Here is a 25,683-nt window from a genome sequence, read left to right as displayed (position 1 = left end):
GTAGTGAAACAAGAGACAGGTCAACCAACCATAGAACAGAACAACATCACTATTGGAATGGATTGAAAGGCTATAAATTATGAGTCACAGGCAGCAGATAGATTTAATAATCATATCTTAAATATAGTAGAAAGTATAGGGACAAATAGTTGAAGAGAAAAAGCACAGCAGTATGTTCAAAAAGTACCTCTCATAAAATTCAACCATATGAATGTATCACCAACTTCCCCTTCTGAAATTAAGAAAATTACATATTCTCCCAAAAATGTAATCTCATCAGGTTTTGAGGGTGCTTCCAACAGCGTACTAAAGATTTATTCCCATACACCAAGCCCTGTCTTATCTTAAAAATGTAATGCATTACTAATTCAAAGTATTTTTCCAGAGAGACTAAAATATGTCATTGTCAAACCCCTATCTGCTGACAAAATTTTCCAAAATTTTTAGAAGATGATATATTCTAGAAAAGTATCTCACCTGAGCAACTGTAGTATCCTCAGATAATAATAGTTTGGAATTCAGAAGAGTTGCTCTACTGTGAATGCTGTTTTCATGTTCACTCACTAAATTTTACAAGCATTAAATAGCAAAATGCAGGCTGGTATTTTCTGCGACCTCACTAAGACATTTGACTGTGTGAATCACAGTACTCTTCAGGATAAATTTAAGTTTTATGTGATTGATGTTATAGCCAACCAATGGATAATGTCATATGTAACCAAAAGAATGGAAAAAGTAGTACTTAGCAATTCAACCAATGCAGTCTGGGTACATTATTCCGACTGGGTGAGGAATCACATGTGGCGTTCATGAAGACACAATCTTAGATTCATTATTGTTCATTTTATATATATATATATATATATATATATATATATATATATATATATATATGATCTTCTGTATAATATACAAAAGCAGAATTATTTCTTTTTGCTTAATCAACACAAGCTTATATATATATATATATATATATATATATATATATATATATACAATCTTTTTTGCTTAATCAACACAAGCTTTACAAAGAAATAGAAGAAATGATAAACAATTTTCTTAAAATCATCAGTAACTGGTCTACTGTGAATGGTCTCATCTTCAGCTTTAAACACACAACATACTTAATTCCGCACATTTAGGGATACTACACCCATGATAAGTGTAACACATGGTGAGGAAATAATATATAGGGTGGAAACGACAAAATTCTTAGGTGTTTATACTAACAAGAATTAGCACGTTTTGGAACTCCTAAAACAACTTAATTCAGCCACATTTGCACTTAGAAATATTGCAAGCACTGGGGAGAAACAAATCAGTAAGACGACATATTCTGCATGTTTTCATTCAATAATGTCATATGCCGTAATGTTCTGGGATAACTCATCTTTAAGGAAGGAAGTCTCCATTGTTCAAAAATGGGTTGTAAGAATAATATGTGGGGCTCACCCATTATCATCTTGTGGACATCTTTTTAAGGAGTACCTTCATTAATATATTTATTCCTTTGTGAAGTTTATTGTAAACAATCCACTGCAGTTCATAATGATGCACATAATTACATCACCAGAAGGAAAAATGATATTCATTACATTAAGATTGTCTATAGCACAAAACGTGGTGTACAATGCTGCAGCTAAAGTTTCTGACAACTTACCCAGATATATAAAATGTCTGACAGATAGCCAAGTGGAATTTTGAAAACACACTCAGAAAGTTTCTGCTTGAAAACTTCTTCTATTTCATAGAAGAATTTCTAACATTGTAATGTGTAAAAGGTGGTGAGTATGAGTCACATACATATATTTAAAAAAGGTCTTATAACTGTACAACAAATGGCCATATTTATAAATTAGTTTGCAAAATGACTCATTTCATTTTATCATGCAAAATGATCAATGGAATATGAAACCAACTAACCAAGTTTACATCACTTGATCCTCTATAAGTTAGTGACAGTTGCACTCATTGAAAGTAATATAATTCTTTCTTTGTAACTACAAGAAAATGTGTGTTTGTTTTCACCAAATGCGTTTATTGAAATAAGAGGTGATCAGTGATCCGTAATGACAGAGCTTTTCACATTGGCTTACTTTCTAGACAGAAAATAGTTTGTTAAAAATATGTTAATTTTTATTTATGATATGTCATGCACGGTTTTCCCTTACATCATGAAATGCCATCTGCTTGCACATTGTTTAGTTATTCCATCTTTCATCACTGTTGATTCTATCTAACACGTAGGTACAAAACCTGTCCAATCTATGTGCCCAGCACCTCCTACTCAAGTCCTGTTAGTCAGTTAGATGTTTCATAAATCATTTGAACCGTCCTTTTGTGGAAATGTTTTGCAATGAGTCAGTTCGAAGTATCTGTATACAAGACTAGTGTTGACATCAATTTACACATTATTATTTTGGTCCTACTCATGCAACTGCACTTAAAGGCAAGTAATTTTTTACTGGCTACCAGTATTTAAGTAGAAATTTGTCAGTGGAATAGAAGGAGTTGTACAGGAGAAATTACTTTAAGTTAGATTTAAATCTTGCTTTGCTATCTGTCAAACATCTTATGTTTTGGGGCAAATGATGTAAAATTTTTGTTTCTGCATGTTGAAGTTCTTTCTAAACACCTGTAAACTTTAATAATAGATGTTAAAGGTCGTTTTTCTCTCTAGTGTTGTTTAAAAAAACGTGACGGATTATTTATGATAAATTACATTAGCGAATATATGTATTGTGATGACGCAGTTAAAATACTTAGTTTCTTGGAAGGCACCTGCATGACGGTCGTAGGTGAACACCACATGTTATTCTCACTGCTCGCTCTTGTGCAATCAATACTTCCTGTCTAAGTGACGATTTAACCCGGAAAATATTCCCATGTGGCGTTATTGAGTGGAAATATGCAATATATGTTAGGAAACTTACTAGTTTGTTTCCAAAATAAGGCATTCTATCAACGCATCATGATGTAAAAGCTATGCTGGAGAAAGTAACATTTCAGCCACGGTTACAGTAGCCTTTTTCTTGGTCTATTGGTGTGCTTTAGCTGTGTGGAGTCGCTTATATTTTATCATTGCTGCTCACTAAGCACGATGTTACATCATAATTTTAAAATGTTGTTTTTATAGTCAGTCACTAGAGGTGTAAAGAGCGAGAACTTTAATTATAATAGACTGCTGTGGTGAAGGGAGTGGGGATCAGTTGTTGTCAGTTGCTTCTTGCATTGTTTTCTATGGTTGGTGCTCATCAATGAATGAGATGCGGGCTCCTGTTTTCCTCCTGCTGGACGCAGGCCACGCAGGGGCAGTTCCTTGTTGGTAGTGCTCATGTCACATGTTGTTGGTGTGGTGTGTTAGACTTCGAGAGCTGTCCGTTAGGATGGGGTAAGCTTGTATCTGTTCTCCATTTTTAGGCCTTTTATTATTTCTATTGCTCCTCAGATCTTAACTTTCGTCAAGGCTGGATGCTTAGTCAGTACGATGGTTTCATTGAATTTCATTTCCTTGCTGCAGTCTGGATCAGAAGACCCAGAAGAAGGTCACTGTAACTGTGGTTGAAACGTTGGTTTCTCCAGTGTAGTTTTTTATGCTATGACACGGTATGATACTCAGAAAACTTTTATATCAACTGACTCTGACTATGAAATCCTATGCAATTACATGATTGTTCAACAGTTCGGCTGCCTCAACCAGGCTATCGCAACCTGGCTACCTAGCACGTTGTAGTTCTTACTCCACATATTACCTAGTGAGACTACCTAATTTCACCACATAACAACTAATATGAGTACTAACACTGCAATTTTTGGCAAAAGAAACAACTTACAAAGATTTAGAGTTTTCCATACCAATGTTTAAACAAGCATTGAGCGAAACAATACCTGGAACCTGCGACGCTATACAGGGTATATCAACTAAAACTTGCATCGCAAATATTGCGGAAATGTAAAGAGTTCTTGATGTGCGGTTTTCACATAATGAATTGGTAGTATCGTATTGTTAACCAATCAACAGATTGTAATAACCTTAGAATGTGTATTCTTGTGCAGTCATGCGCTTTTTTAATGGAACAATAACTATTGACATTAATAGACTAAAAATAGGGTAAATTAGAATGTCAGTGATGTTTGTTTCAGGATTCTAGTGCGAGTCATTTATGATACATCGCATTTTGAAAAGTGTCCACATTGACACTAATATAGTATCTGTGGCAGCACACCCTAAGTAACAACACAAGTGTATAAACTAGATATGGTTTTCTGACTAGTAACAAAACAATTGACCATTAGATGTTGTGTTCAAAATGACTACCAGAAGTGGCAATATACACTTCCAGTCTGGTATGGAAAGTCATCTGCACACAAGCTAGTTAAGACAGCAGAGCCGTCCAAGCAGGTTGCAGTTATACATTGTTGCATATCATTGGGTGTAGTTGGTATGTCCTTGTAGACAGCATCTTCCAGCTTTCCCCACAAAAAAAGCCCAAAAGTGTCAAATCCAGGGAATGAGCTGGCCAAGGTATAGGCTGTCAGTGTCCAGCCCAACAATTTGGAAACAATTCGTGGACACATGCTGTAGAACTTTGTGCACTATGGGCTGTACAGTCATCATGTTGGTACCACAGGTTCCTTCTACTCTACAAAGGAACATCTTCTATCGTCTGTGGAACATGGTCTGTTAGAAGACTCTGATACTTCCGTGGATTCAGTGTTCACTCTTCTATCTATGAAAGACCAGCCTATGAGCTGATGGTTCACAATTCCACACCATTCGTTCACACTCCATGAACACTGAAATTGCACTTGATGAAGCCAATGGGGACTGTCAACAGACCAATAATGCATGTTCTGGCAGTTTACCTGGTCATGATTGGTAAATGTTGCTTCATCAATAAACCAGATACATGATATATTTGAAGTATCCTGACTTAATGTACAGTAGTTAACATGTTTTTCATAAACATTTCCTTGCAGCTCATGATGGAGGGAGATGTGATAGAGATGGAACCTACGATGATGGAGAATGCGTAGGACACTTGCCTGACTCATGTCACTTTCTCACGCCATTGCGTGGGAGGTAACGTGCAGATCAACTGCAACACTAGCAAGAGCATTAATTCTCCTGTGTTTTATTGGAGCTTGTTTCCTTCTGTTTCGTTGTCTAGATGTTGCATTACCACTTTCACTTAGCTGGCTGGAGAGGTTGATAAATTATTGCCAAGATGGTTGATGTCTATTGGGATATCTTGCTACATACACTGTACTTGAAAGAACTGCATACTTCCTACTCTCTCTGTACACCATGAGCATGTCGAATTTTTCTACATTGGTAAATGCTATCGTCCACTCACGATCTACTGCTTGGACTGCTACACACTAACTGACCAGGAAGCTGCAATGCTCTCAAGGAGCGCACAAGCACACTGTAGGCTATCATAGCAGCATCACGCCTAGCAACTATGCAGGTTAAATGGCACAAACAAGTGTCATTGTGGAAACTTTTCAAATTACGATATCTCGTAAACAACTCGCAGTAGAATCCTGGAAAAAACACCACTGAGATTGTAATGTACTCTACTTTTAGTTTGTTAATGTCAATAGGACTTATTCCAATGGAAAAAGTGTATATCTGCCAGTGGCATATAATGGTTGTAACGGTTGGGAAGACTCTACAGCTGTTATAAGGAGATTTGCTAAAAAACGAATGGAATGCAGTAAGATCACTTACAAACATGCGTACTTGTCGTATGATTTTGGAGGCATGTAACAGTACCAAATTCAGTTGGTGTTTGTAACACTGAATAAACAGTGCATAGCAAGAGAACTGCTTCACCAATTGTTGTAGTCCTCTTTATCTGCCCGCCATTACTGAAGTGCCATAATGTGTTTGACTAACCACTTTTCTTTCCACATTCCATTCTTTCAATACTGCATGAATAATGACCGACAAACCTTCACCAGAAACATCGTAAAATCCAACGAATCTTTCCTCAATTTTGTCTGCAATACAGTACCTGAATATTATACTCATTTGACTCTTGCATGACACGTCTAATGTTTCATCAACCTGAATCAAAATGAAATTGCAGTTCTGAGATTCAGATTTCATTTTCTCATTAACTCTATTTCATCATTCTGTATATCTGGAGAAGTTTCTTTAAAAGTTGAAGATGATGACAGAGGTGTGAGATTACCTGCTCTCTTTGAGCTAGCAGATCCAGCAATTCCAGATAGTTACCTTTGTTGTTGGAGGATTCGTCCTCCCGGTGGCCACGAAAGGCTAGTTCTTGTTTACACAGAAATACAATTGCCTGAATAAGACGAGCCAATACTCTCCTGTTGGATGCAAATTGTTTGTTGTATTTCATTGCTGTCAGACGAGCGGCTTCCGAAAGGGCGTGCTCAATTCTACTTTTGTCCAGCAACTGAAATGATTTTTTGTTCTGCAGGTGACGTCTGGATATCTGATGCTTTTATGCTTTCCTGTCCAAGTTCTTTATTGTACAAACGCCCTCATTGCACCATTCCTTTTCACCACCAAACAGAAGACATATATAACAATATAATCTGGTATTAACTGCATTCGCAATCAGCCGAGTATACTTTTCGTACCAGGCTGTCTGAAAAGTACTTTTTGTTTGGCTTCACTTAAAACTACACTGAGTATAGGAGTAGGTCGTTTGTTCTTCAATTCGCACTTTTCTTCGTCCGTTAATGTAGAGAAAGGGGTTTATAATAAAAATTATGTAAGGTGTTCAGTTGCTGGCTCACTCATGCTGGCGACACAACGAAAATATGCACTAAAATCACACAAGAATGACTATGAACACAAACCGCGCGACTGTTCACTTCCGTCTTAAAAGCCAGAATAGAAGCGGCAGAGACTAGTCTCGATACCTTCTACCAAGTACAGCGCACCGGCCTTCGTGGTAGAGGGGAAGTGGAGGGGAGCCGAGAATGCCACTAACGCGCAGGCGCACACAGCCAGCTAAGGGAAGGGAGGCAGAGACTGAGAGCAGCCGAGTCTCAAGCAGTCAAATACACCAATACTCTGGGTGCGGCGCGGGCTACAAAACTGATGTCTTCGCACATTTAGAGCTCTTAGTAGAAAGTTGTTTATATTTTTGTTATGAATTACTATTGCATTTTTTTAAGTACGAATAGAGGGGAGACTGAGTCTCAAAGTCTCCCCTCACGCTACGCCACTGATATTTGACAAAAAATACACTTCCTGAATATTATTACAGTCTGTTTATTGACTAACAATAGGAGACCCTGATTCCCAACCCATTTTGTGAAAACTGCACATCAATATCACTTTCCATTTCTGCAATATTTGCTGTGCAAGTTTTATGTGATTCATACTGTATACCCGTCCTGAAGAAGGATTTTGTGAAGACAAATATCTTAACTCGACAAGTTACAGACCATATTTCTACATTTCTATATTTGTTTTGAACTCAAAAAATATTAAAAAAGTTATAGGACTGACCAGTGAGGTGTAATTTACTTTGTTCCCTAGTATATGTGAATTCTAAATTCCATACCTCAAATCTATCACCAACTTCTTATAAATTTCTGCATCAAAATATAGAACATTTTGAGCTCTAGATGGGAATTCATAGTCTTCTTGAAAAGTTTTAATGTCGTGACAGTTGTACAGTTTATCACTATTCACTCTTGTTATGAAACACATGTTCCATCAGGAAGGAAATGTATTGACACACAAGTATAAAAATCCCTGTCCCTGAGGAAACCGCAAAATGTCCATTTATCAACTTAACACAACATTGTGACTGCATTCTAGTGTAGAATAAATACTTTCATTTTATTTACACGGCCACGAAAGACAATGGCACTGGACAGTACTGAGTGAAGATATATTGACAACCGCTTGTTCATGTCCGCATAATGACTGCAAAACAGGCAGTACTAATAATTTTGGTTAAGTCCACAACTATTTGTTCCGTTTAGAATTATGGTTCCCCTGTTTGCTGCTGGGTCAACTGCTCTTGTTTTCTCTATGGAAGAACTAAAAACTGCTGATTTCGTATCTCGATCACTGTAATCCTTGGTCATAACTTTCCACAAACATATGTGTCTCCTATATATTTCAATAAATTCAGCAATGAATTCCTCAAAGTCATGATGCCTATCAACCGTTTTAGAATTAATTATGTATTCAAAGACGGGAAACACCAGACTGAACAATCTGTTCACTGAAAACCCCCGATTTATACCGATCTTTATCCACACGTTGGTATTTATCTACGCAGATGTGTTTTTGGCCATATATTTGAGCAATTTTGCTCAAAACCCCAACACAACTTCTAGTTGTAGGCACATCTCACATCTGCGCAAATGTCCTGTCCATACGCTACGATCTTTCTGTGTAGATGCGCCACATGACTCTCGATCGGTCGGCCAGCGATTTTGTGTAATAATGCCGCTTGCTGTTTGAATTCAAGGTGTCTTTGAAATTGTCGAGTGGCCGTTAGCGGTGTGTGTATTGGCGCGAAGTTGGTTTGTTATTCGTTTGGAGTAGAAATTTTTCCAGTTATATTTCAGTACCTGTAGAGTGTAGAGGTAATAGTTTGATTTCAATTATAGGTACACAGTGATTCATAATGATTTTAGTAGATTGTAGTATTTATGTTCTTTAGTAAGAATTGCTGGGAAAGTAGCTTTGTTGGTTATTACACTCGTTCGTGGTTGGTTGGGGCTAGAGTTGATGGGTTGTAGTTAGAAGTCAAAATGACTCGCCAAGCAATATTTACATTATTAATGAATTTAGTTACCAGCTGAAGGATGTGAGTCATAATTTCTCATCGTGTATGCGTAGTACTTGACGTGCATCGAAATTGTTTTGATGTATTGACAGCGTGTAGTAGTTGATAGGTACAGTGTAAGCACAATTATGTAAAAACGTTTAGCATATGGTTACATATCTATTTATGGTTTTCGTGAATGAGTTTGTTTAGGTATGTGACGCCTGACCCTTGTCGTGCAAATGGATGTTATACAGCCCCGCTTGCTCTCTCCCACCTTCGGTTCATATCAGACGCTAACATAATATGCTTAATTTTTTGCAGTGACACCCAACCGCGGTGAAAGATAGCGTTAAGTTGCTGTCTGGTTATTGTGAGTAGGTAAGTTGTACTGTACAGAGTAATCGATGAAAATAGAGTGAAACAAGATTTCTCGATGAGCTTATCGCGTATAAGGATAGGCCTATTGTTGTTTAGTGTTGTGTTAAGAGAATGCAATAGTATGATGTGATCTGTGTGGATATTTGGTTCATTAAGATGCGGTATGACAAATCAGAAATGAAACATTGTCAAGATTCTTAAAAACTGTATATCTTTATCGCGTAGTTTGCTACGAGCGTAGTACATATACCCTTGTGTGCTTTGGTCATTGTGGTGTGACTTTTACATTTCCAGTCAGCCGCCGTTTTTCTCCTGAAACCATATCACTTCCATCCAAATGATGTACAGTTAGTTGAAATGCCGTAGGCCTATGTTATCCTGTATTCAGTACATAGACAAATTCTGTATCATTTAATGTTTTACTTAAGGACAGAAAGTAAACATACTGTCCAAAGATTTGTTTCATCCTGTAGTATATTCTGAGCAAACACTGTATTGTCTACATAACTATTGCAACCTACATCACATTTGAATGTGCATACTATTGTTAATGGTTGTTCTCCCTCTAAAATTTTTATTCCAGGACCCTTTCTGTATTATCAAATTGGCTATTTGAAGATGTCCTATCAACAGATCTTTCTACATCTCTCTAGATACTGTGCAAGCCAACATATGCTGCATGGTGGAGGGTACACCGTACCACAACTACTTGCTTCCTTTCCTGAATTGCTTCAGCGTCTTCCTTCAATGTGACCTGTTATAGATACCAAACAATCGACCTGTACTCAAGAATAGGTTGCACCAGCATCCTATATGCAGGCTCCTTTATAGATGAACCACTCTTCCCTAAAATTCTCCCAATAAACCAAAATTGACCATTTGCCTTCTCTGCCACAATTCTCACGTGCTGTTTCCATTTCATATTGGTTTGCAGTTATGCCCAGATATTTAAATGACTTGGCTGTGTCAAGCTTGACACTAGAAATACTCCATCCTAACATAACAGGTTTGTTCTTCCTACTCATTCACGTTAAAAAAGTTAGATTTTTCCACACCTAGAGCTGGCGACCATTCATCACACTAACTGGAAATTTTGTCCAAGTCGTCTTGTTTCTTCCTACAGTCACTCAACTTTTGACACTTCACTGTACAATGCAGCATCATCAGCAAACAACTGCAGACTGCTGTCCACCTAATCATTTATGTATGTAGAGAACAATAGTGGTCCTATCACCCTTTCCTTGGACACTGATACCTTTGTCTTTGTTTGATGAACACTCGCAGTAGAGGACAACGTACTGGGGTCTATTATCTAAGAAGTCTTTGAGCCACCTATATATCTGAACTTATTCTATATTGTTGTACCTTTGGTAACAGCAATCAATGGAGCATCGTGTCAAATGCCTTCTGGAAGTAAAGAAATACTGAATCTGCCTGCTGCCCGCCGTCCATAGTTCCCAGTATATTGTGAGAAGGGAAAGATGAGTTTTGCCCAAATGTTGCTTTCTAAACCCGTGATGATGACTTGTGGACGTAAGCTTCTCTGTCTCAAGAATGTTTATTATATTCAAACTGAGAATATGTTTAAGGATTCTGCAGCAAACAGAAGCTATGGATATTGGTCTGTTATGTTGTTGGTCCATTCTTTCACACTTATATGCTGGTGTCATCTGTGCATTTTCCCAGTCACTTGGGACTTTGTGCTGGGTGATTTTACATAGTATCAGAATTTTCTTAGTTTCTCTGCCAGATCTTCTAAGGAGTAACGGTGGTAGTTCTATGCTTCACGCATAGATCTTTTCACAGATGCACGAATCACTGCTAATCTTTGCTTGTCGTCATATGCCCGTCCCCTTTTCAACCGAGAGTGCAACACCCTCTGTTTCCTCAGTCTCTTCTGAATTTTGTTAACCATTGTGGGTCTTTTCCATCCTTTATACACTTTCTATGCCCATAACTTTCCAGACCATGATTTACATTCCGCTTCAATTTTGCCCATAATTCCTCTACACCCATCTTACTGGAATTAGATGTCAGTTCATTGTGTAAGTGGAATGCTAACAACTGCTTATCTGCTCTGTTTAACAGAAACACTCTCCTAGCCTTCTTGACTGATACACTAAATCGTGGAATCACAATTGCTGTAATGCCATTATGATCGCTAACCCCCATTTATATACTGGCATTGTCGATAAGGTCCGAGCTGTTTGTAGCTACATGGTCTGGGGTATGTCCATTGTGTGTGGGCTGCCAAGCTAGCTGCTCATTCTCAGATAACATGTTCAAAAGCATTTTGCTTGACTGTTTGCTGTACCCCACCGCAATGAATCTGTAGATATCGCAATCTATACTCAGTAGAGGAACTCTGAATCAAGTTTAAAAGAATGGTTGGTTCTGCACTGGATGTATATGTACCTAGTAGAACAGTTGGTATTGGTAGGGAACCTTCATGGTTTTGTGTTGTTGTTGTGGTCTTCAGTCCTGAGACTGGTTTGATGCAGCTCTCCATGCTACTCTATCCTGTGCAAGCTTCTTCATCTCCCAGTACTTACTGCAACCTACATCCTTCTGAATCTGCTTAGTGTATTCATCTCTTGGTCTCCCTCTACGATTTTTACCCTCCACGCTGCCCTCAAATGCTAAATTTGTGACTCTTGAGTCCTCAAAACATGTCCTACCAACTGGTCCCTTCTTTTTGTCAAGTTGTGCCACAAACTCCTCTTCTCCCCAAGTCTGTTCAATACCTCCTCATTAGTTATGTGATCTACCCATCTAATCTTCAGCTTCTTCTGTAGCACCACATTTCGAAAGCTTCGATTCTCTTGTCCAAACCATTTATCGTCCATGTTTCACTTCCATACATGGCTACACTCCATACAAATACTTTTAGAAACGACTTCCTGACACTTAAATCTATACTCGATGTTAACAAATTTCTTTTCTTCAGAAACAATTTCCTTGCCATTGCCAGTCTACATTTTATATCCTCTCTACTTCGACTATCATCAGTTATTTTACTCCCTAAATAGCAAAACTCCTTTACTACTTTAAGTGTCTCATTTCCTAATCTAATTCCCTCGGCATCACCCGATTTAATTTGACTGCATTCCATTATCCTCGTTTTGCTTTTGTTGATGTTCATCTTATATCCTCCTTTCAAGACACTGTCCATTCCGTTCAACTGCTCATCCAAGTCCTTTGCTGTCTCTGACAGAATTACAATGTCATCGGCGAACCTCAAAGTTTTTATTTCTTCTCCATGAATTTTTCTTTTGATTCCTTTACTGCTTGCTCAATATACAGATTGAATAACATCGGGGAGAGGCTACAATCCTGTCTTACTCCCTTCCCAACCACTGCTTCCCTTTCATGTCCCTCGACTCTTATAACTGCCATCTGGTTTCTGTACAAATTGTAAATAGCCTTACGCTCCCTATATTTTACCCCTGCCACTTTCAGAATTTGAAAGAGAGTATTCCAGTTAACATTGTCAAAAGCTTTCTCTAAGTCTACAAATGCTAGAAACGTAGGTTTACCTTTTCTTAATCTTTCATCTAAGATAAGTCGTAAGGTAAGTATTGCCTCACGTGTTCCAACATTTCTACGGAATCCAAACTGATCTTCCCCGAGGTCCGCTTCTACCAGTTTTTCCATTCGTCTGTAAAGAATTCGCGTTAGTATTTTGCAGCTGTGACTTGTTAAACTGATAGTTCGGTAATTTTCACGTCTGTCAACACCTGCTTTCTTTGGGATTGGAATTATTATATTCTTCTTGAAGTCTGAGGTTATTTCGCCTGTCTCATACATCTTGCTCACCAGATGGTAGAGTTTTGTTATGTCCGGCTCTCCCAAGGCCGTCAGTAGTTCTAATGGAATGTTGTCTACTCCCGGCGCCTTGTTTCTACTCAGGTTTTTCAGTGCTCTGTCAAACTCTTCACGCAGTATCTTATCTCCCATTTCGTCTTCAGCTACATCCTCTTCCATTTCCATAATATTGTCCTCAAGTACATCGCCCTTGCATAAACCCTCTATATATTCCTTCAACCTTTCCGCCTTCCCTTCTTTGCTTAGAACTGGGTTTCCATCTGAGCTCTTGATATTCATAAAGTGGTTCTCTTCTCTCCAAAGGTCACTGTAAAATAAACTTCTGAAGAAACAATTACTGCACAATGGGTGAAGAAAAAATAAAGCATAGGCCCGTAGATAGATGCTGTATGAAAAGTGTTTGGCTGTCAAGATATCAATGCTTGAAGCCTTCAATGACTGCCGTAGCTAAATATTGTCAAGTGATCTTTCACAAAATCCAAAGAAATTCTGGTTATATGTAAAGGCTGTTTGTGGCACCAAAGTTACTGTGCAGCCCCTACCAAATGAGACAGGAACTGAAATTAAGAGTAGCAAGACAAAAGATGAAATGCTTAACTCCATTTTCAAATGTTCCTTAAAAAAAAAAAAAACAAAAAAAAAAAAAAAAAAAAAAAAAAAACACACACACACACACACACACACACACACACACACACACACACACACACACACACAGGTGAATTGCCCAAATGTAATCCTCGTATCACTGAAAAGATGAATAAAATAATAATTTAGTGTCGGTGGTGTTGAGACACAGCTGAAATCATTAAAATGGAACAAAGTTCCATTTCCCTATGGAACCTGTCAGTTTCCATACTGAATGTGCAGTTGAGTTAGCCCCTCTTCTAACTATAATCTGTCGTAGATCTCTCAAACAAAAAACTGTGCCCAGTTTTGGGGAAAAGGCGCAGTTCATACCTTAAAACTATGTCCAGTATCCTTGACATTGATTTGTTGTAGAATCTTACAACATATTCAGAGTTCAAAGTTTCTTGTAACTAGACAGCATGATCTCTATATTTATGTGCTACTGACAGTAGACTATATTTGAATGACTTGAGAACTGTCAAGAGTGGAATCGGGTGGCGGGTTGAAACATCGAGCAATTAACTTGCTTTCACCTACTGGATTAGTTACCAAATCTATGTATCCAATCTTCAAGCATTCTTTTGTACCACTGCATTTCAGAAGCTTATATTCTCTTCTTGTTTGAACTGTTTATCACTTATGTTTCACTACTATGTACCAAATGAGTAAACTTACTAGTATTTAAATATATTTTGATAGTAACAAATTTCTCTCTTCTTTTTTCTCAGAGATGCTTTCCTTGCTAGTGTTAGTTTGCATTTTGTATCAATTCTACTTCTCCCATCAGTTATTCAGTTTCATTTCCTAACCTAATTCTCCCATTATCACCATATTTAATTTGGCTACATTCCATCAACCGTATTTTACATCTGATCTAAGTCTACATACTGTAGGCAGCTCAGAATGCCTCTAGATAAGGCAGGGAAACAGTCCTTCCCTTCACTCACTTCTGCACAGTGGCTGCCTACAGCCTATGATACTGGGTGTTTGAAAAATATTGCGTTGTCCATAGAGAAATCTAAATACCTACGTACCTTTGAACATGTCCAATCCATTCACCCATAACTCCCTACTCAAATTTTGCAGTTATGTGTTCCATGTATCATTTGAGTGAAAACTGAATCTAATCTATATTGAAATGATGTGGAAAGAGTTGCTTTAGGGGACGTATGTAAAAGATTAGTGTTGACATTAATGAACACATTTAGCCCTACTCGTGCTACTACACTGAAAATTTTTTTTGATCAATGAAATAAGAGTTGTCCAGGTGAAATAATTTTAAGTTCTCTTTAAAACTTTTCTTTGCTTTCATGTCATTGGTCAAATAAACGAATAAAATAGCATAGTCCATATCAATTCCGGCAGGCTAGGAAAAAATCTTACTTTCATAGACTCGGATGTTATTGAATTTAGCGTATGTTAAAATGAAAGACTAAGTAGGGAACACACATTTTTTTGTTTTTTTTCTCCATAAAAAATTTCTGCTCCGAGATACAGCTCTCCAAAGATGACCTTGTGCATACTATTTTGAATACGCAAATATTGGGAAAAAATTTTAAATGCTATATCTCTGGATCAATTCTAGGTATTTTGTTGGGGTTTTTAATTCGAAAGATTTGCTTTATGATTACAAAGAAATCCTCCATTTGGGCTTACCTGTCAAAAGTTCTTTTACTATAGTGTTATGACCTTTTTTATAATTTATTGAAAAATGTTTTAAATGCCAATCCATAAAATTTTGATTTTTTTCTGTTGATTAGTACCATGTAGTTTCACATTCCCTGAAAAGGAGAGCTATTTTGAGGTTGAACATGTTTTATAAAATTTTTGCCTTATGTAAAACATGTTTTATTACCACATTATCACATAATAGGCTCATAAAAATAAAAAAACTAGGCTTATTTAACATAATTTTAGTTTTGAAAGATGAGCAAGACACATTTCTTCAAGGGTTTTAAATGATTCCAAGATGTATGTGAAAGGTCCAAAGACTTTAAGGTTTCAATTTATACAACTTTGGTGCACTGTTTTGTACTGAAATAAGCCAGTTAATCTTTTTCTGAGGCTGTTTCCCCCATGTATATATTCGTATTATTTCACATGCAATCTAGATTATCAGACAGGTTATCTTCCTTTCTCAGTTTATTGTGATGTTTGTGTTCCTACGTACAAATGTGTGTTATGTCTGAAAACTGGTGCAATGGGACGTACCCTTAGCCATTTACCTCACGTTGGTTTGCAGAGTATAGATGTACATGTAGAAATCTTGGAGTGTCACCTTGAGCTTAATGTAGGGGATATGTCTCTTTTATTCATCTTTGCATCCGTCTCCATAGCTGAGTGGTCAGCACAGCGGAATGCCACGCCAAGGGGCCCGGGTTCAATTCCTAGCTGGGTCGGGGACTTTCTACGCTCAGGGACTGGGTGTTGTGTTGTCTTCATCATCATCTTATCCCCATTGACATGCAAGTTGCCGAAGTGTCATCACTTAAAAAGACTGGCACCAGGCAACTGGTCTACCCGTGGGAGACCCTAGCCACGCGACATTTCATTTCATTAATCTTTGCAGAATCACTTGTAGAAAAAACTATCATTCTCTATTTTGCAACATACTGCTTCTTACTTCGTTCCTGTTTTTTCTCACATTGGCTACTTTATTGTCTTCCCTAATGACAGTAACTGTGTTTGCTGTTTCCACGCATGTGGTCTACGCTTTTATAATTTTTCGAAGTGGGATGGTGGCAGTTGTAAAACATTGTGACATCTTCATACTAGTAAAAAAGATGCTTTGTAATACAGCTGCTCCAACACAATTAGTAGCAAACATATTATGATAGAGACATATTAAGAGGCATGAATTGTTTATAAATTCTAGGAGATCATTGTGCAAAGATACTTTGTGTTGTTATTGATCAAATAAATGATAGTATAATAGTCTTTTGTGGTTTTCTTACCGTATTGAAGATGAATGCGGAAAGTCGTTCAAAAAGAAAGAAAAATACATTAAGAAAACAGAAAATAAAGCGAAAACTAAATGACTGGTGAGTACAGAATCATCGAGCCTGGCCCAGATCTCAAAAGTTCAATTTGGCCAGTGTTTAAGCCTGTAGGAGATGGTGATGGCAACAGTGCTGCCTGTCATTGTTGTGTGGAGTGCAATGCACTTTACTTGTATGGTAAAGGGTCATGTGACACTTTGCGTATTTCTCACCATTTGTGTGTGTCTAACACACAGGTGGCATGTGTTGACCAAAAATGCCTTCCCAGTTGTGCTCAGGGCAAATTTACTGGCAAATGCATGGTTGTGTGTCCACGAGAAGCTATTAGAAGTGAAGGATTTTTGGTTGTGGCTCAGATTAGTAGACACTGCAGTGACTTATGGAAAAATTGTATGCAGAACCCCCTAGGCCGCATCCCACTACTCTCTCACAACACATCACAAAAGACGCAAAAAACCTTAGTAAGGAAATTATACCTGAAGTAATTTTTTATGTGAATGAAGGTGAATGCTCAATGACCACAGATATGTGGACAATCTCACAAGGAGAGATCGTTACCTTACATGTACGGTTTCTTATTTTATTAACTGTGACCTCACATCACACTTCTTGTTTATGACCCCCTTTCCAGATGAGCCTAAAACACTTCAAAATATCAGAGAGGAATTGTTGGAAGATTTATCTCCCTTGGTATTCATGAGAAAAGTCTTGTCAAAGATGTACGTTTTATGACTAAGGTGCCAACATTACTGCTGCCGCTCTTTGTAGATATTCTACACTGATTTGTTCCTGTCACATTCTGAACAGAATACTAAGAAATGTATTTAATACTCCATATATCTCGTCCAATTGCTCACAACTATTTTGTTCTGACTTCAGTGAAGGAATGTGTGACATTTGTAAAGCAAAGTGGCCTTGTTCATACAGGGTGTATACGACCCGTGAGATCCGGGAAAAACCTGGGAATTTTTTCATCCGGGAAAAACCCGGGATTTTTAGAATTCCGGGAATTTTTCATTGTTTTAGTTTTCAGTTAAATTTTTGTAACATTGACCGGTAAGAACCAATACTCTAACAAAGGATATTACTGTATTTCGCTACTGCAGAATAATACTGCAGCAATAAAACTTGAAAGAGAGAAAAAGAAACTAAAATAAAACTAAGTTGCCAAGGAAATGCGCCATATACAGCAACAAAACAGTGCTCACAAAAGTGTCTGCCAACAGCAAAATGTGTCAACGGATTTAGGAAGACTATGCAATGCTTCATAACAGCAAGTTGCCTCCGATGAGCCTGACGTCACAACTGCTTACAGTAGATTCATTTGAGCAGTTGCGAGCGAGCTCTTGCGCATGCGCAGTTGAGTTGCGTAGGAGTAGTACCTTCTCCCGCTTTTTTGCTACAACGGTACACTGGTAAGGGCCAGTTGTACAGTCCCAGGCTAGCAGCCGCTGAAGTTCTGTTGTGGGAGCAGTGCGGAAAATGCATTGTACGAACACCTAATAACGCCTAACTGGAGGAAAAAAGTGGGATACTGTAGCTAAAACGGTGATTGTGGCAGGGTTAGTCAAGTTAATCGGAGAATAAGTTTTAACCATGGCAGGAATAGTTACAGAATTAGTGATGACAAGATTGTTTGTTAGAACGAGGAAGGAGAAGAAACGGGGACATCACACAAATTATGGAAGAATATGAAGACTCCAAATTTATATAAAAATTTCGTACTACTTCTTCAGAAGCTAGAGCGTATGAATGAAATGTGAAACTATTACTTAACGTGAAACGTTTTGCTTGTAGTAGGCCTAATGGGCATTTGATATTGGTACTTCGTGGTTATATTCTGTCATGTTATAAAAATGACTATTTGTGCCAAAACAGTGTCGTTTATTCGGTGTGTGTTAAAACTGCTGTTATTTCGTGACAAAATACACGTAATCAGATTGAGAAAGCACACCAGTCTTGGGTTCTATTCGTCATGTAGCAAAATGTTCGACAAACTTTGAGCTAATAGATTTGGTTTTTTTCATTTAGCAAAACGTTTGACGAACTTTGATGAGCTAATAGATTCTTACCGAAAAGGAAAGCACGCCATGTAAAGCTGTACTAAGGTTAGTGAGAAAAACAATGCAAGGACTTAAGGACTGAAGAAATGTGTACTATCTTGCTTGTCTATTGTCTTTACTGGTTTTTTGTATCCTATATTTAATTTTATGTCCCACAAAACATAAAGTTACTAGCTAACAGGCAATAAAGAGTGCAAATTTTCTGAAGAGTTACTGTTCTCCCTGTTACGAATAATCCCATCCAGTATTTATTGTGAGTTTTTTTAAACAGGGCAGGTTGTCGAACCGGCCGATCGGGAGCAGGAAAGGCACCACAGGAAATTTTAAGTACCACTGTCCTGAATATAGTTTGATGGCACCCATTACAAAATGTTACATGTTTGAGTTCCACAGAGCGAAATACAGTGGCGTGCGATAGAATGCTGTGTGAATAGGCGTGGGGCTGCACTTTGGAACATTTAAGACTAAACAATATGTCTTACATTTCAAATGGTTCAAATGGCTCAGAGCACTATGGGACTTAAGTTCTTAGGTCATCAGTCCCCTAGAACTTAGAACGACGTAAACCTAACTAATGACAGCACACACATCCATGCCCGAGGCAGGATTCGAACCTGCGACTGTAGCGGTCGTGCGGTTCCAGGCTGTAGCGCCTAGAACCGCTCGGCCACCCTGGCCGGCTTCTTACATTTCCTCAAACACATATGTTTTATGTATCAGGCTCTTCAGAAAGAAGTGCGCTACAAAATTGTCATTTTTTAAAAGTCGATTTTTTAAATTTTTTGTGTCCTACCTCAAAAGCTCGAGGGAGGGGGTGAGCGCCACTATCTAGTATTGCCCCGGTTCGGAAATATTGTAGATCCGGTACAGATCTACAGAGCAATCTTAAGTTGTAATGGGAAAGTGGGTAGTCTCATGTGACGCGTGTTTACATTTAGTGATTTTGCCGTTTCCTTTTCGTTTATTGCTCTTACGTCAAATGAAAACAAAACTGATTTCTGAGCGATTTCTGAAGTGAATTACGTAATTGCGGAAGGCTAAAATGTGTTATTAGTTTCAGATTTTATTTTATTTCCCCATTCTGACTGTCAAGCATTAGTCGCATTGCAGAACAATGAAGTTATTTTTGTCGATTTGCTAAAGAAATTTGGTTTTTATTAATCTTTTCCGCTGAACCAGCCAATTTATTTGAAACGGAGTGTTTAATTCCACACTATTGGCTGGTTTCAACTGTTTACGCTGCATTTCAGGTGCATGTTTTTGTCTCCTAGAACGTATGGCATTATGCCATAATAAAGAACCATACATGAGATAATACAGTACTGGTACTCCAAGAATATTTACATCCGTATCTGGACATACGAATGTGCACTTTAAGCCGAATTACGCATTTTAGTACGGTTCATGAAATACCTGTGCTCTTAGAGTAGACTCTGTCTTGTTTCTTTTGACATTATGTAAGACGCTTGTTATCAGGCGCCCTCTGGCAAGTGCTGAAACGAACCTATTTCTAACAGGTCGCGGGAAAATATTGGGAATGGTGGTTTGAAAAGCGTTACTTTCAAAGTAAATTTCCTTTTACACAATATGTACTATGTGCGAGAATGTACGATGAATTTCATAAATCCCAGAGCTTTTGACTCTTCGTTTAAAAATCAACTCTTTGAGTATGATGATTTAGAAAAATTTCGAGCCCAGAAGATCTAACATTTATTTTGTTCTTAAACATTTTACTGGCACATTTGTGTGATGTATCTTAAAGTGTAACACAAGCAAAAAGGGGCAATATTATATGTGAAAGCTTTTCTTTTCTTGTAGCAACACTATGTATATTAATTTAAGCCATTAACTTTCCCAATTTGTGTGTTCACGTTACCTAACAGTGATGTTGCTTTTGGCCGACTACATCACGCGTCCTATTTTCTGAATATCCTCTGTCATCGGCTGGCGACATCATGTGATGTGAGCTATGACTGGCTTACAAACGTGCATCGCAATCAATATTTCAATGCTTCGGAAAGTAACATGCGGTGTTTGGTGGTATTCGAATTCATATTTTCGTAATATGAAAATATGCAGTGTACAAGTTGCTGCACGTCAGACATCTTCCCAAAACGTGTTTGGTTCCCTGAGTTTTGTTTTCTAAACTGCCGGGAAATTCTATGCCCATGTATAAAACCATAACCATTCAAAAGACATAAGTTTTACAGTTCCGAGGAAAAGTATACTCTCACTTAACACGGAAAAAGTGTATTTTCACCAGGGAGGAAATGTAATTTTAACCGAGAATTACAGGAAAAATCCAGGAATTTTTTTCCCGCGTCCACGTATACACCCTGTCATAGCCTAGAGAGAACACTGGAGCAGTCAGACGATACTTGCTGGAACCCTCGAATAGCCTTGTTTGAATTGATCAGGAGGCAGTATTCTGTACTGTGTAATAATGCTCTTTGAGAAATGAAAAACAGAGAGGGAATAGAAGGAATTGACACCACATTGGACAGACTGATTTCTGTTCTGACGATATGTACGCTGTGGTATTTTTATAATAAACTGATAATGTATATATTAACACACAAATTATTCCAAGAGTTGTAGATTCTCACATCCCTTCAAGAAGACTTCGAAAGAACTGGAAATGGGAAAAAATTACCTGCTTTGCTCTCCTGTTGCCATGGAAGACGATGCTCCTGAAACACTTAAACAGGGTGTATACGAACCGGGAAAAACCCGGGAATTTTTTCACCCGGGAGAAAATCGGGAAAAACCCGGGAATTTTTTAGAATCCTGGTAATTTTTCGTTGTTTTACTTTTCAGTTACATTTGTGTAATTTTTGACTGGTAAGAATCGATACTATAACAAAGGATATTACTGTATCCTGCTACTGAAGAAAAATACTGCAACAATAGAACGAGAAAAAAATATTAAAATAAAACATAAATCGCATAGGAAATGTGCCATATACAACAACAAAACACTGTGCTCATACAAGCTGTTTGCCAACAGCAAAATGTGTTAAAGGCTTTAGGAGGTCTATGCAATGCTTCATAACAACAAATTGCCTCCGAGGAGCGTGATGTCACAACTGTTTACATTAGATTTGTTTTAGAAGTTACGAGTGGGCTAATGCGCATGCGCAGTTGAGTGGCATATGACTTGTACCTTCTCCCCCTTCTGGCTACATAAATTCCGATGCTCTTGGAGTATCCTCTGATGTTGGCTGTGTAAGCAGTCGCAGCTAGATGCAACCAGGAAAAATTTACTGCTGCGCCCAAGCTGCCAGACTCGCGCATGCACAGCAGGCCCGGATCTATGAGGGTGGGGGACAAACCAAGGTATCTGACCCGGGCAAGAATTGGGGGGGGGGTCGCCAAATTCATCTTCTTGAGGGGGGGAAATAATAAACTTTTTTCACAAAGCACCTAGCATCCAGTGCACGATGGTCTATCGATTACTCATAAGATTTTAAAACGCATCCCTGTTGGTTGAACACACTCTAAGTTGATTTCTGAATGAATCACAAGTTGATTTTTGAATGCGTGCATAGTGTACATGATGTCTGTCAGGGGAATCCTCGTCGCATCTAGAAATAAACTTTCCCGCAGGCAGAAGGGGACCGGGCTATATGTGCTGAGCGGAGTAAAGCCAAATGAGTTAACGCCAATCGCTGTTTGATTATGTTGTTGATTGGCTTTGCACTATCTCGGTATTACCCCGTTTGGAAATATCGTAGGTCTGAGGATGATGTGCAGAGCAGTCCGAGTTATAGTGGGGAAGTGTGTAGCCTCCACATAACCCGTGTTTACATTTAGTGATTTTTCTGTTTCCTCTGAATTCACTGCTCTTACGTCAAATGAAAACAAAACAGATTTCTGTGGCCGGGAGCTATCAAGTGAATTAAAATACATTCACATAATTATGGAAGGCTAACATATGTTGTTCGTTTCAGATTTTATTTTATTTCCACTTTTCTGACAGTCATGCATTAATCACCTTCTAGAACAAAGCAGCCAATGTGTTTGAAATGAAGTGTTTAGTTCCACACTATTGGCTTATTTCAACTGCTTGCTGCATTTCAAGTGCACATTTTCATCTTACAGCACATGTGGCATTATGCCATAATAAAGAATCAAAAATGAGTTAATACAGTACTGGTACTCAAAGAAATTTTACATCCCAAAACCCACACTGGAAAGCTTAATGTCAGGTGGAGGCCAACTTCATTGGGAATCTGGATATACAAATGTGCTCTTTAAGTATGCACTTTAAATGTGCCATTTTAGTATGGTTCAGGAAATTCCGATGCTCTTGGAGTATCCTCCGATGTCTTGTTTCTCTTATGACATAATGTAAGACCTTTTAATGTTTTACAAGTACGAACATACGGGCTTCCTGCGTCATCGTAGCTGCCAAAGCGCGGTGGCGCCTGTTATCTGGCGCTCTCTGGTAACTGCTAAAACGAACCTATTTCTAACAGGTCGCAGGAAAGTATTGGGAATGGTGGTTTGAAAAGCGTTACTGTCAAAGTAAATTTCCTTTTACACAAGTTGAACTATGTGCGAGAAAGTATGATGAATTTCTTAAATCACAGAGTGTTTGATGACGAGCCATTTAGAAGTATTTTGAGCCCAGATGATCAGACATTTATGTTGTTATTATGAGCAAATTGATGTAGTGCTACGGGAAGCTATCCCTCCTCTGTGGTAGCTAATTTATTTGTGGAAAACTGTGAGGACAAGTAACTGGACTCTTCTAAAAAATTTTCCTGGCACATTTGTGTGATCTATCTTAAAAGTGTAACACGTGCAAAAAATATCAACATTATATGTGAAAGCTTAGCTTCTCTTGCAGCTTATTAACCTTAGAGACCAATATTATATGTGAAAGCTTTACTTTTCTTGTAGCAACAACATGTATATTAATTTAAAACCTTAACTTTTCCTGTGTTTGTGTATTGGCGCTACTTAAGCTATGTTGCTGTTAGTTGACAGCACGTGTCCTGGGGTCTGAATATCCGCTGTCATTGGCTGGCGAGATCACGTGACATGAGCTATGACTGGCTTACAAAAGCGCATTGCAATCTCAGATTACAATGATTCGGAAAGTAACATGCGGTGTTTGGTGTAATTCGAAATGTATACTTTCGTAATACGAAAATATGCAGCATACATGTTGCTGCACATCTAAAATCTTTCCAAAGGGGTTTTCTTCCCTGAGTTTCATTTTCTAAAGTGCCGGGAAATTCTATGCCCGTATATAAAAACATTATCATTCAAAAGGATTTATAAGTTTTACAGTTCCGAGGAAAAATGTACTGTCACTTAACAATTCGGAAAAAGTGTTTCCATCTGGGAGAAAGTGTATTTTTAACCAGGAAATCTGGGAATTTTTTTTCTTGTCCGCTTATACACCCTGCTTAAAGAATCCCAGAATGGTGAAACCTCTGAAATAAATCTTGTATATCCACCTGAAAAAATATGTAGAGGAAAAGGCACGAAGAGCTAACTAATTTCCTGTGGGCACCATTTCGCTTTCCAAAAATGTCAGAATTTCAGAGGTGTGAAAGTCGTGGGAGAGGTAAAGCATACAATTCCTTAACTACTACATCAATTATTTGGAGTGATCAGGCACAAAAGGACACTGCCTCGTAAAGTTCCATCTACTAAACAAAACTAATTTTGGCTGCAGGAAAGACTGTCATCTTATTTATAATCTCATCTAATGAATAGCCAAATATATGTAAACTACTTGTCAGGCTGTCAAGGTAGAATCTGAGAGCAACATTTGCGAAGTTCTGAAATGCTGGGAAATGATTGAAGTCTTTTTAACAATGGGACATTTGATTTTTTGTCACTAGCAATTTTCATTCAACTGACTTGCCTAATGGTATATTAAGTCTTTGTTTTACTGCCATGAACAAAGGTACAGATGTTCGCTTTGTGGGCAGATATTGGACAGTCAGACTTCCACAGATTAGTCACATAGGTACTTAAACCAGAATTGTAAATGGGTTGAAAATGTGGAATCGTATTGGAATGAAAATGCACAAATCTTTCTGGTTGCAGATCATCTCCAGAAAAATTGTGTGTAGTCATTGAGCTTTGCATCAGAGAAATTTTAGTTTTGCAGATTCCATTTTAAGTGCATGATGGTCCGAGGTATCGTTCTAAGTACACAATGGTCACTTTTGGACCTGGACAATGTTGATGTTCTTCTTTTTCTTTATAGCAACTCCAGTATCAGAAAATGAATGAAGGAATAGGTTATTGTAATATTTTTTCACGTTACATTTTATGTCCTCTCTAAATCGGTTGTTGATTGTGTGTTGGCAGTTAGTGTAGTGACAATCATTTTACATGAAAATGCTTAATTTGAATAATCCATTGACATGAAGTAGTACTGTGGACCGGGTGTAATGTCACACTCCATTTTTCTGTAGCACAAAACAAAATGGTTTGACATGACAGCATGCTTCTCAGAAAATTAGATGTTCAGTACCTACTTTATGTAGTCACATCAACTCTCAGAAGTTTTTTCTTATTTTTATCTGTTCGACCGAACAGAAAAAACAGTGCTGCTTTTGGGTATGTTATAATATTGCCAGTGTCAGTACATTTCATTGTACTTGTCAGTTCAGTTCTGGATATGTCAAAATCTAATTTGTCTGTGTAATGGCAGAGAAATCTATAGATATGCAACCCTTAAAATGAAGATATTCAAAGTGTAAACAAACATATCTAATCAGATGTGTTAGCAATTGCATGTGTGCATTTTGGCAGCAAATAGCATTTCTAAAAATTACTTCAAATATATTGTTGAGCATTTATTTCACATACATTGTGTAAAATGAAATTCTTTTCACAGAGAAAAATACTTCGGCCTCATCAGTACTGTGTTAAGTGCTGTTGAAGGTATGTTGGGAAAACCCTCATTGGGAGGAGGTAACAGCACATCTAGAGTGGTAGAGTTCGGTTTGCAGTGTGGGATGTATGTTTGATACGTTGTCCAGT

At 37.9% G+C, this 25,683-nt stretch overlaps 1 protein-coding gene across 4 annotated transcripts in view; it reads left to right on the top strand.

Moving 5' to 3' along the window:
* Nucleotides 1-8,433: 8,433 nt before the first annotated feature.
* The window catches only part of LOC124794785, a 137,631-nt gene continuing 120,381 nt past the window's right edge, over nt 8,434-25,683 (top strand). Inside the window, exons 1-2 of one of the 4 annotated variants that reach the window (XM_047258427.1) lie at nt 8,434-8,592; nt 9,099-9,155. The gene's annotated coding sequence lies outside the window, so the exon portion shown is untranslated. Of the gene's footprint in view, nt 8,617-8,935; nt 8,988-9,098; nt 9,156-25,683 lie in introns of those variants that run through there. The other 3 variants (XM_047258429.1, XM_047258428.1, XM_047258430.1) reach the window with 3 other exon arrangements.

Source organism: Schistocerca piceifrons, chromosome 4 (assembly GCF_021461385.2).
Source record: "Schistocerca piceifrons isolate TAMUIC-IGC-003096 chromosome 4, iqSchPice1.1, whole genome shotgun sequence".
NCBI classification, from domain to species: Eukaryota; Metazoa; Arthropoda; class Insecta; order Orthoptera; family Acrididae; genus Schistocerca; species Schistocerca piceifrons.
Note: the sequence above shows the minus strand (reverse complement) of the source record. Positions and strands in the feature narration are given on the sequence as shown.